Raw genomic sequence first — 12,680 nt, 5'->3', positions numbered from 1 at the left:
TGACTTTTATGATCTGGAGATTTTTATCAAGAAAGGATGCTGTATTTTGTCCAATGCTTTCTCTGCATCTATTGAGAGGATCATGTGGTTCTTGTCCTTTCTTTCACTGATGTGATGTAAAATGTTTCTTCTGTATTGCATTTGGTTTGCCCGTTTCTGGTTGTGGATTTTCTATTAATATTCATAAGGTATATTGGTCTGTAGTTTTCTGTACTCCTTGAGGTCTTTGGTTTTTGTTAATGGTTTCATTGGATTCTCAGGTGGGAAATCATTACAATGCAACCGTAGTCTTGGACAAGAATCCACCTCAGCCGCTTCAAGCAAATGGAAATTTCTACATCTAGCAGAGAAAGCTATATAGTTTTTAGACGTTCCTCTCCTTAAAGCTTCCTTTCCCTTCCTCAAACCAACTAATAAAACTTGGCCTTTTATGTTCCGAAACTTAGGTATCACCTTCTGATGATCTGTTCTCATTGTTCTGATGTACTGCTGAAAAGTCAACATTTACTGCAAGAGACCCCCCTCTCTGAATAAGCACTTTTGATATACCTCTGGTTCTCCACTCACTTATACCAACTGTGATTGGTCAAGAGCCAAGTCAAGAACACTTCGGTGATTAATCTCAATTGAACAAAAGTGGAACCGAAGGCACAAGAAGTAATAGGCCCTGCAGGTGGTATCAGAACTCAGACCTCCAGGAGGGACAGGGTGAGGCCAAGATTGAACAAGGCACGGGAAACTTCAGTTGCTCTGGTAGCGGATGGCGAGAGAAAGTTCGCCCCGGTGTCCCCTAGCGGGGCATTGCTGGCACGGCTCCGGTCTGCACGTGGTCAGGTCAGGGTGGGGCTCAGCCCACACTCGGCCTGCGGGGCGGGACCCACGGAGGTAAGGGAGCGGGGCGATCCGCGGTGCGGAGCGCCTGGGCGCCGAGACCGAGGCGAGCTCGAGCGCTTTCCGCGGGGTTTGGCTCCTGTCGCTTCCCGTCTCCCAGACCCGGCTTCGCGGCCGCCGGAGCCGCCGGGCGGCGAGTGCTCAGAGCCGGGCTGCGAGTGGCCGGGCGCGCCGGGAGGGGGCGCGGAGCGGGCGGCTCCCGGAAGCGGACGCAGGTAAGGGCCGGCGGCTCCGGGCCCCGCAGGGCACGCCTCGCCGAGAGGGTCTGGCCTTCACCCGCCCTGAGCGGCCGCGGCTGCTCTTCCCCGAGCTAGGACTGCTGGAGGGCTGGCCTGGCCTGGCCGCGCCGCCCCCCACCCCGGGCCTCAGGTGATGTGGCCACGGTGGTTTAACTTTCGCACTTGAGGCTCTCCGTGGAGTCCTCGGGGCGCGACCGGAGGCGGGGTGGAATTACACCGGGTCTGGAAACGTGAGCCAGGGCGGTGAGCATCGGGGCCGGGGTAGTTGGGGGGGGGGGAGGGAGCAGGGATCCGGCGGAGGGCAGGGAGTGGGGGGTGGGCGACTGGGTGGACTGTTGGCTGCTCTCCAGGTCGGAGTTGAGGAACTGAGTCCAACTGGGGAGAGTCGGCACACACCCCCTTCCGTGGCCCGTTGCCTCTGCACAGAGCCACTTTCTTTTGTCTGGTCCTTTTTGGTATTGGCCTTTCAGCTGCTTTTGTTGCAGTCTTGGATCCAGAGTGTACAGAATTTGCTCGGCAGAGGTTAGAAGGAAGCTTTGTGCAGCAGCGGGGCGAGGTGGGCAGAGGGTTGTTGGGGGGATGTTGTTATTGTTGCCTTAATTAGCGTGCATTAACACGTATTTATCACCGTGACCTTTTCCAGATAGTACTCAATACTTCTGTAGCATCTAATAGTTTGGCTGGACCCAAGACAATATTCATTAGCTAACTTCAAAGGAACATTGTGTGGACAGGTTACTATTAAATTGCCCCATTTTATAGGCCAGGCACCTCAGGCACCCACGCCCAAACCTGATGATAAAACTAAGCAGTCAGCCCTTGAGGAAGAACTTGTCTGAGAGTTATCCTCGGTCCAGTCAGTCACTCAACCTCGCACAAAATGTAGGGCCCACAGTGCCCATCTGACACATTGTATTTTTGTTAAGTCATTAATTACTGAAACCTTTTGTTAAAAATAGAACTGAGCCCTTTTCTGACTCTGGGAATAGCACCCATAAAAAATCATTTTAGTACATCAGAATGATTTTGTTACCAGAGCCCAAGTTCAGGGCCACCTGGGTGCCTTCGGACTTCAGCTCAGGTCGTGATCTCCTGTCTGTGAGTTCAAGCCCCCGCATCAGGCTCTGTGCTGACATCTTGCACTCTGTCTCTCAAAATAAATAAACATTAAAAAAATAAAATAAAAACCCACCCAAGTTCAGCTTCCTGTTGCTGGGAAGGCTTAAGAGATGAGTTTTCAGTGGAAAAGAATATGAGCTTTGTTCATGAGGCTGGCCACCTGGGGAGAAGGTGGACTCTTGCCCAAAGGCCAACTATGAGATTTGTCTTGCCCTGATATTTTTAAAGTATGTTGATCAGTTAAGGGAATACAGTCGTCTGTGATGTTTCTTGATTAGGTGCAGACTCCACGATGCCAGATACAGAGTTAGCTTTGTACTCAGAGGTTGTGCAGAGAAGTTCCTTGGTGCCCTGGGTTGATTGTGCAAAAAGAGCTGATTCCTTGGTACCCAGGGGTGGTTGTACAGGAATACTCTGTTGTTTCTGCAAAGGAGGGCAAGGTCTATAGATGCACAAAGGGAGGTCAGTAAAGTCGTTCGTGTGACCTTAAAAAGAAAAAAAAAACATTTCGCTAAAAGAGGGCTGGTCTAATCAGCAAGCTGAGGGGCCTTCAGGTGGACTTCCTGGCCTCTGTGGCCTGGGAAAGTTCTGGTCCCATATTCCCCAGGGCCAATGGTCTGCAAAACTTGAAGAAAGCCAGTTCTGTTACAGATCAAGGGCCTTAAGTCAGCAGGCAAGGAGTGTGTTAACTTGAAGCAAGTTAACCCTTAAGACCAGCTGGAGTGCTCTTACATGTTCAGTTGGATCGGGAGAGTAGTAGTAAGGACTAAGGTGTTTTGTTTTGTTTTGTTTTGTTTTTGTTTTTGTTTTTTTGGTCTTTGGTCTGTCAAATCTTTAATCTCCTATATAAATACTGTGCCACTGGGAGCCCTAAATATTTATTTAATGAATAAGTGGAATAGAAGAAGTGAGCTCCTAGGTATCCTAGAACAATGTGCAGAAAGCTTTCCCAAACAGAAGAATTAAGCATTTAGGAGAATAGCCATTTTAATAATTTCAATGACATTTAACTTGTAATCGGGCACATTTATGTTGTTGTACTTTTTTAACTCTCAGAACCATCGACAGTTCACGAGTTTTCCTAGGGTTTTCTCTTATGTGAATTTGCCAATAGATCTTTTACTGTCCATTTTTCTTCCTCCCTTTCATTTATGTATTTGGTTTTTCACAGTGAAGGTATTTTTTCTTCTAAAATCAAGTATTTAAAAAAACAAGCATTCTTTCTTGGTAAAATAGACTCAAGTAGGACTTTTATGAGTGTATTTTAGGTTAGACACTAGCCTCTCTAATAAGTAGCTGTCAAACATCAAGCAAGAATTCTTTCAGACAAGTATGCAGTGAATCTTTAATCATTTTAATGGAGCTCTGTAATATTTTATGACACATCTATTTCATATAATGCCTTTTTATCAAGCAGCATAAAGCTAAACATTTCATTAAAATTTTGCCAACGACGAGATCCTTAGACTTAATTATTGACTCATGAAATAAACACAATTCTTTGCCTTACACCACCTTCATTCATCCACTTGGGAAAAAAAAAAAAAAAGAATGATAATCTGGCCTTTCTGTCATTAGTGATATTTGGAGAGTTAATGAAGTAAATATTTTTAACCACATGGAAGAAAGATGCTCTGTGACTTCAAAGTGTGACTATAGAGTCATGAAACCCTGCCCTTATCCAAACATGCTGTTATTTATTTTTTAAGGGAGAGTGTTCATTCCAAGTGGTCACTTTAGGACACTACATGCTTCCAAAAGTTGCTATTCACAATTATTTTGAATCTTTTGAAATGTCTAGTCAATTTACAAGTAACAGAAACATGCTTTCAGGATCGCTTTTATAATTACTTGTTTTTGTTTGTATTTTTTAATCAAAAAACTATTAACTCCATTAGAACACCATTTTCATTTGCTAAATTTGAAAAATGATTTCTGCATGACTGTGAAACTCTTTTCTACCTTCCAGATTTTGCCACTATTAAGGATATTAAAAGATTATTTGAAAGGCTATGAAAACAATTTCAAACCAGTGGTTTAAAAATAGTTTTAAACAATGGCAATGTTGTTAGAATAACTTTGCATCCTTCCCAGAGTGACTACTCTAAAGGGGACAATACTTACTTGAAGGCTAAAGTTCTATGTCTATATGTGTATAGGCATAGATATACTTATTTTTATATGTACATTTGCATGTTTGTTAAATAATTTGAATTGTAACCTAACAATTTATAGTAGTCCACAATAAAATGGGGACATAAAAATGCCCACATTAAAATATCTTGTTTTGGCTCTAGTATTCGATAAAGTGCATAAAAAAGGAATCATATTGATGAAAACTAAGTATTCTTGTTTCTTTAAACATCATCCACTTAATTAACAAGGTGTTTTTTTGCTTTCTTAGATTTTGAAAATATTGGAGGAAATGACTTGAATGGCAAATCTCTTAGAAAAGCTAGCTAAGGAAATTAAATCTGTTGCATTTTTTTATCTTTATAATTTTCTCTGTAGCAAGCAGAAATATTATAAATGGTTATATTAATAATAGAACTGACCTCATTCTATAATCTCTTTACTTGATTATTTCACTGGTTTGATGGCTGGAAAAATTTAGAAACAATCAGTAGATCATTAGCACACATATTTAAAGCAGTTTCAAAACATCCTTCATAAAATTGCTGAGATAAGCATGAGAGTTATTCTGAATTAGATTTGCCTGACCTATTTAGAAGCCTGTTGAAAAAATTTATCCAAGGCACCAGAATTGAAGTGTGAACACCAATTCAGGCTGCTTTTAACAAATAGTATAGGCAGGTTGGCCAATGATGTGACGAGTAATTTGAGGACTATTTACTTAATTAATTAATGGAGCTAGAAATTAAAACTGAAGTGTATTTTTCTGGCCATATTCTCAAAATTTTGGGTTTAAGGTAGAGACTGTTCTTTCTCAGACAACTTGTCTCCTGGAGAATATATAAATTGTGTAATAAATATTTATATGGCTGCACTTGGCTGATTTAAAACCAACTAAGGCTTTATGGTCCTAAATAAAACCTTCTCTCTTCTAGTCAGGCATTATTCTTTTTGCTCACCAACCATATCCTTTCCCAGCTTAGTGTTTTGCCTTATATTATTTTCCTTGCTCAAGATACCTATTTCTCTGCACTCTCCTTAACTAATGCTGTCTACATCCTTTCTATCCTTAAGACCCAGCTGTAATACCACTGTTTTCCATAAAGCTTTCCCTGACCCTAGTTCTTGTTTTCAGTTTACCAGGCAGTTGTAGTTGTTGGTTACTATCTATGTTTTTTAATATTTAATTAACCGCGTCCTTGAACTTGTTCTCCACCTAGATTTTTTTTCCTTGAAGGCACAAGTCATACCTTAAATATATATATTTTTTTTCTGAATGCTATACAGCAGCTAGAACACTGGATAATAGCAGGACATATCAGCTTATAAGGTTAGATCTATAAGATGAATTTATTAATCAGGTACTGAGGTAAAATTTCTTAATGCTTCATAATTGTATCAGTCATTGTTCTAGTAGAAAACAGATTGCAGGCTCAGATGGGGTAATGGAGAAGAGTTTAACTTAAAAGGTGTGCCTGGATTAAAATACACCACCAATGGATGGTGAAGTATCTCACGACTATCTGTAGTGGGAGCCATTATCATCCCTAGGCCTGAAGGGTAAGAGAAGAGAACCATTACTGAAACCAAAAGACAGTAGCTATGTGGAGGGAAAGGCTATGTGACTATAGCTCTGGTCTTTCTGTGATCAAGCAGGGGAGCAAGCAGCTGCAGGAATAAATACCCCAGCTTCACTTTCGTCCAGTCCTCTGATGTCCTGTTTCGTTCTCGTTTAATTCAGTTACTAACATGCAAGAACACTTTATTTATGAATGATGTATTTCATTTGAACCACCATCCGTTTTCCCCCCTTGTGATGTTAGTTGGTATGGTATTGGTATACATGCCATCTCCGTGATTTGTTTCGTCATATGTTGTCTTTTGCTTATACAGTGCACAGGTGGAGACCTAGAACTATGTGCATGGTCATTGGTAAATCTCCCTTCACCATTCCAACCATTTGATTTGGCTGAATCAATCAAGGGTGCTCATTTTTGTCTTTGTGCCATTTTCATAGATCATTGATTTTCAGTCTTGGTGTATGTGGTTCTGAGTGTCGTCATTCTGATTCAGGCAGGTTTAGGATAAGGCTTGAGCATCTGTTCTTTTACAAAACATTCACATATTTCAGATATACAATACATGAGAACCACTAGCAAAAATAGTCACTTTGACCCAAAGGTTATGGCTGTTGCCCCCTTTCTCCTCATTGTATATGTAGCGTCATCAAGGCTCAAATGCAAATTTGATTGTGCTTTATGTACTCTTGAAAGCAAAATAACTGTCTTAGATTTTTCATTTTGTGAAATGCTTATGTTATAGGATGCAAAACATGTGGCTTCCATGTTAACAAATTTCAAGTTTAGAAAAATCATAAAACATTTCAAATAAACAATATAGAAAATAATATAATGAACACTCATGTTCTCATCCCTTAGTCTTCTAAAAAATAACATATTACTATTATTAATGATTTTTTTAAAAGCCCCTTTAAATCCCTTCTTAGAAGTTACTATTATCTTAAGCTTGGTGTCTGTTACTCCCTTTAGTATTTTTAAACTCATGCTACAGAAACATCAGTAAACAAAACATAACATTGTTGCACATGCCTTAAATTTTTTTTGTGACTGTTACTAAGCTCTGTGTGTCGTTCTTTAATGAGCATATTTCTGCAGCATTTTTTCCTTGTTTGACATAATGTAGAGTTTTTTCTAGATACATGTAGCTTTAGTTTACTTTTATTATACAGTATTACATTGTATCCACGAACAGAAATTTGTCACATCTATTGATGACCATTTGGTATGTTTCTAGTGTTTTGCTACTGCAAAGTGTTGCTAAAACGAACATTCCTATATGATATATTTTTTAGTTTTTTTTGTGTACATAAACACTTAGATGTATAACTGTAAATCAGTAGATGCACGTTCTCTCTTACCAGAGTTTGCCAAATTCCTTTCCAATATGTTTGTGCCTCGTTGTGCTTTATGAGTCTCTTGATGCTGCTTCCTACCATTTTAATGTGATATTATCAGACATTTATATTTTCCCCAATGTAATGGTTATGAAATGGTGTCTTATTTTAATTTTAACTTTCCCAATTTCTGGTAAAATTGAGCACTTTTCATATGACTGCTAGCCATTTGGTTTTCTTCTTCTAAAAATGGTGTTTCTCAAAGTTTTGCAGCTTTTTACCTTACTGACCTAAATTGTTCCAAGATAAGATGAGTTATAAATAATATGAAGAAATAAATGTGGCATGCAGTTTGTCATTGGAATGTCTATAAAATTATTAATCTTTAAACCAATTGTGTAAAAGAATTTCCCAGTTCAAAAGTGATACCTGAATAGCAGCATCCAGTGTAGTTTTTTCGCATTTTTAAGTTCCTCTGAAGATGCAGAGTAACATGAAAACTCAACATAAAACCAGAAAAAAAAAAAAAAAAAAGAAAACACACACACACACACACATACCACGTAAAACACAAAAAACAGAGAAGTGACCTCAAGAAGCAGATTGTCCTCTGGTGAGAACTTCCCCACATCAGCACCTTCCTTCCCTATGCTACTCTTGCCTGTTGATGCAGACTGCCTGGTGAATATAAACTCGGAGGCTTCTTTCTGCTCCCTCAGTCACTTCCCTCAAGTATGCAGGTCTTCTGCCAACTAGCAAACTGGGAAGACATCCCTCCCACCCTCTGAGATACTGCTCAGTTAGGCAGGGACTCGTGGATATTCCTTTACTTTCTGTGTTCCATGCAAATTGCAGGACGTGCATAGGCGGAATGTAGGGGGTTTGTGGTGGGTGCCACAGAGCATTCAGAGACCTGCAGCCCAAAGAACCCTGTTGACAGTGTATGGAAGCAGTTGTACTCGGACCTGTCTTCGTGGGTCCTGTCACTTCTCTCCCCCGGAAACGGATAGGCCATGAAAGCTGGTGCATGACATCCCCTCTGAAGAACACAATAGAGAACAGAGAAACAGGTGGCTGACACCCTGCTAGAGATAGCGAAACCATGTGGAGCACTTTGTGTTTATTAGCAAGCTCTGCCACCATAGACCAGAGCAGGTGGCCAGAAGAGTGACCGTGGTAATTTTTTCACCTTGTCTGTATAACACCAAGCCTAGGCAGATCTCCCTGGGATTAAAGGGTATAGGGAGAAAAAGAAATAAAACAAACTTAAATGGCACCCCTGAAATACTGTGGAACAAAGGAAGGTTGATTATTAAAGGGGTTGTGATGTAACAATAATTTCAAGGTCTTGATAGGGAGTAGCACCATGTTTTTCCATATTTTTATATTTTATGCCCATATATTTTGTAGCCTTAGCCCTTGATTTGTGCCTCAAGGATTCTACAAATAGTGAAGTATCTAGCCCCTTCATTTATTTTGTCAAGTTGAAATTTTGGAAATCCTTATAAGATTTCGTAGGAGGGGAAAAGGGCAACTGCTGGTATTCTCAAAATACTGAACTTAAAAGAAATCTCGCAAGTTGAATCAATTTCATTAGGCTGTCTTGCTAATCACCATTAAAATTGTTGTGTGTGAAATTATTGATGTTGGATTTAATCATGAGTAACTGTTCAGAATGTAGGATAAGTTAGTACATCACATGTGCAGAAACATTTGAAGAAGGCAAGGGGAACCATACATCCAGTAGCCTCTGGGGGCCTCACTGAAGGGGAAGACGGAAGAAACAACCAGTACACCATGGCTGTTTCAGGATTATTCTTAAGTCACATCTTCTTAGTACACCATATAAGAGCATCACTGAGTTTCAGAGAGATCCATGCTGAAGGCCTGTCTATGCAGAACACCTGTCTGTAGAAGCATCTGTTGCCACATAGTGAGAAACTGGAAAATGATAACCCATTACCTGTGTCCTGATGTGGATTCCATAATTCTAAAGAAGGGCAGGGGAAGGGGGGGGGGGGGGAGTACACAAAGGCAGCGCAAACTTTAAAAGTGAAAAAGTACCACTCCCCATATGGTAAGTGGTACTTACCATAAGTGTTAAGTGGTAAAAATACCACTCCCCATACCACACACAGGAGTGTGTGTAGTTTTTGTGGACTCTGTTAACTCATTGGAGCCTGTTTTATTTTTAGAAGAGTTAAAGGGGAGTACTTCTGGAGTACTTCTGATGTCACCCAAAAGCTGCTCAGGACTGAAAGGAGATCTCGAAGCTTGGAACTAGTTACTACTTCCCTGTCTTACCTCTGCTTTTCTTACTGTAGTCCTTCTGGATGCCAGCAAAAGGGGTGGGGGGGGGGGGTGATGTTTTTGCCTCCTTTGTTCCAGTAAATGGCTTAAGAGAGAGCACTTTCCCCCAACTTTGAACTGTCTGTAAGGACTTCAATCTGCTTCACTCCTCATATCCTTACAAATCTTAAGACTCTAGAAAATAAGAACCTTTTCCTCACAAAGTAGTGAGAACAGTTTAGGAAGCTACTTGACTTCTCTAGGCCTCAGTTTCTTTATCCATAAAATGATCTTAACAATCCTTACCTCATGGGAATGTTCTGATGATTAAAGGAGCTAATGCCACTTTATAAGTACTGTGCTCAAAATAGTATCTAGTATTTAAAATAATACTAACCTTTGACTTCATGTTTGATGATTAGAGATTTTAGTTTAAAAATAACAAAGTATATCTCTTTATGGCCCTTTGCTAAACAGAAAGATGGGGCGCCTGAGTGGCTCAGATGGTTGGACATCCGACTTTGACTCAGGTCATGATCTCATGGTTTGTGAGTTTGAGCCCCACATTGGGCTCTGCACTGGTGATGTGGAGCCTGCTTGGTATTCTCTGTCTCTTCCTCTCTCTCTGTCCCTTCCTCACTTGTGCTCTTTCTCTCAAAATAAATAAAGAAAACTTAAAAAAAAAAAACTTAAAAGAGCAAGGTTTTCTGATGGATTCCTTCATAGATGTTTATAAATAATTTGAATACATCCAGTAATCTATAGTTGTCAAACTACATCTGATGTTCTGAATCTCAGACTGTGTTCTAAGATGGAGTCTCTAAAAAGTGAATCTTTGTAAGCTTTATGAGGCGGGGACCAGCTTCCTTCGGTGGTGTTTGCTAAACTACCCTGGTGATACCAGTAAATTGTGCCTTGACTTTAAGCAGAGTGAGGAAGTAATTTTTTTTTTTTTTTTGTCTTACCTCTGCTTACTTGCTTATTCACTCAACTGATTGGTGCCCAACACTGTGTCAGCACCACAATAAATTACACTGTCAAGGAGCTTGCCACTCAGCAGCGAAGACAGACATGGAACAAGTAATGAAAAGTGTGATGAATGTTCTGAAGGAGAACTAGAAAGGTATTTAGTGGAAAATAATCGTTTAAGGATGATCCCCACCTGCACCCCCTTCGGAAAGGGGTATTTATGCTGACTTGAGGGATATGGAGGTACTCTCTAGAGGGCGGAGGTAAACTTTCTAGTGATCCAGCAGTAGGAGGCAGAGGAGGGAGCCAGTGGAGTGGAGGATATGAAAAAAGTCTGGACTGCTGGACTGTAGAGCCGCGTGGGGCGGAGTGTAGACAGCAGTCTGGTCAGCAGAGCACAAGGAAGCCTCTCAAAGAAGCAGCAGAATAATGATTTGTTTTGCATTAACATCTTCAGTATGGAGAATAAAATGTTTCAGGTTTTCATGGAGTAAAATTTTGGTGACTAGAACCATCATTTCTGGCCTGGAGTTTTTGAAGGCATACATTCGCTTATTGTTTAGAGAGTACATGGGATGAAATATCTTTCTTTCCCCACATTTCTTCCTTGGTCTATTAGACAGATTCTGTTCCACTCTCCCTTTTTGAAGGAACTGGCGAGGAAGCTTCTTCAGTCCACCTTAATCGTCTTCCCTCCCATTGCCCCTCCCTTTTGGACTGCGAAGTTCTCCAAACATATTCTAAGAATCATGACTTGAACTCTCAGTGACCTTACCAAATGACAGGAATAAGTTTTTCTTGCAGTAGTTAACAGAATGGGAAGCTTTCAGTTATAACCTGAAAACCTCTGCTACAAATAGCTTGAACTTGTCTAGAAACGTTTGATTATGTATCATGTACATTCATGAATGACATTGTAACAAAGTAAAAGAAAGCTCTGGAGCCAGAAGGAACAAAGGTGGGCAGAGCTTGGAAAGTAGACACACAGAAACTATCCTTGCTGTTAGAGTGAGGTCACCTAGGTTCACTAACGGAGGGGCTTCTTGTTTTGTTTTGGTTTTGGTTTTTTCCCCCAGGGGCTTGGGTTTTAATACTCAAGACTCATGCAGGAGGCCAGAATCCTCAGGTATACATGAGGGCAGGCAGTTGGCAACTGAAACTTCCCACAAAGCCAGGATTTTGAAAGGCCAACACTCTCAGTGTAACAAGAGATTAGAAACAAAAAACCAAAAAAACAAAAAACAAACAAACAAAAAAAAACAACGTCCACAGACACAGAGAGTATAGAAGTCTGTATCGGTCTAGTCTGAGCAGATTATGGAGAAAAGTCTCATCTGAAAATTTGCTTTATGAAATTTTTTAAATGTGAAAAATTTGAAACATACTCAGAAATAGAATTGTATAATGAATCCTCATGTACCCATCAGCTTCAATAGTTATTATTCTTTCATTCTTTTTTCTACATTATGAAATTTGTTTCTATATTATATAGTTGGACCTGTGAATGACCAAAGTTACAATATTGATCTCTAGCTCAGGACCTTTAAAAAAGATAACAGCATTATATAACACATCCACATTGAACTTAGTTCATGTATAATTTTACTCATTTGTCTCAAAAATCTGTATTTTTAAAGTTGATTTCTTGGATTTAAGATTTAGTCACTGTCTACACATTACTTTTCATTGATATCTGGTATCTCTTAAGTTTTTCCTTCCTCTTAAAAATTCATTTATTTGTTGAAAAACCTAAGTCATTTGTTCTGTAGAATTTTTCTTATTTTGTATTTGGCCAGTCATATCCTTATGGTGTTATTTAACATGTTCCTTTATTCTTCATTTAGTAATTAAAATGGCTCTTAGATTTAGATGGTTGCTTGATTCAGTTTAGGGTTTTTTTTTAAAGAATACTTTATAGATGGTGCTGACTACTTTTATTTAAACAAATTTTTTCTTTAACATTTTTATTTATTTTTGAGAGATAGAGCTCGAGGAGGGGAGGGACAGAGAGAGAGGGAGACACAGAATCCAAAGCAGGCTCCAGGCTCTGAGCTGTCAGCACAGATCCCAACATGGGGCTCAAACCCACAAACTGTGAGATCATGACCTGAGTGGAAGTCGGATGC

At 40.1% G+C, this 12,680-nt stretch overlaps 1 protein-coding gene across 3 annotated transcripts in view; it reads left to right on the top strand.

Moving 5' to 3' along the window:
* Positions 1-907: 907 nt before the first annotated feature.
* RNF180 (ring finger protein 180) overlaps positions 908-12,680 on the top strand; it is a 209,986-nt gene continuing 198,213 nt past the window's right edge. For 2 of the 3 annotated variants that reach the window (XM_019414330.2, XM_019414329.2), the window contains exon 1: positions 1,189-1,373. The gene's annotated coding sequence lies outside the window, so the exon portion shown is untranslated. Of the gene's footprint in view, positions 1,107-1,188; positions 1,374-12,680 lie in introns of those variants that run through there. The other variant, XM_019414328.2, reaches the window with a different exon arrangement.

Source organism: Panthera pardus, unplaced genomic scaffold (genome assembly GCF_024362965.1).
Source record: "Panthera pardus isolate Hobbes unplaced genomic scaffold, ASM2436296v1 HiC_scaffold_2, whole genome shotgun sequence".
Lineage (NCBI taxonomy): Eukaryota > Metazoa > Chordata > Mammalia > Carnivora > Felidae > Panthera > Panthera pardus.
The sequence above is the reverse complement of the archived record's forward strand: the minus strand, read 5'-3'. Positions and strand labels throughout refer to the sequence as shown.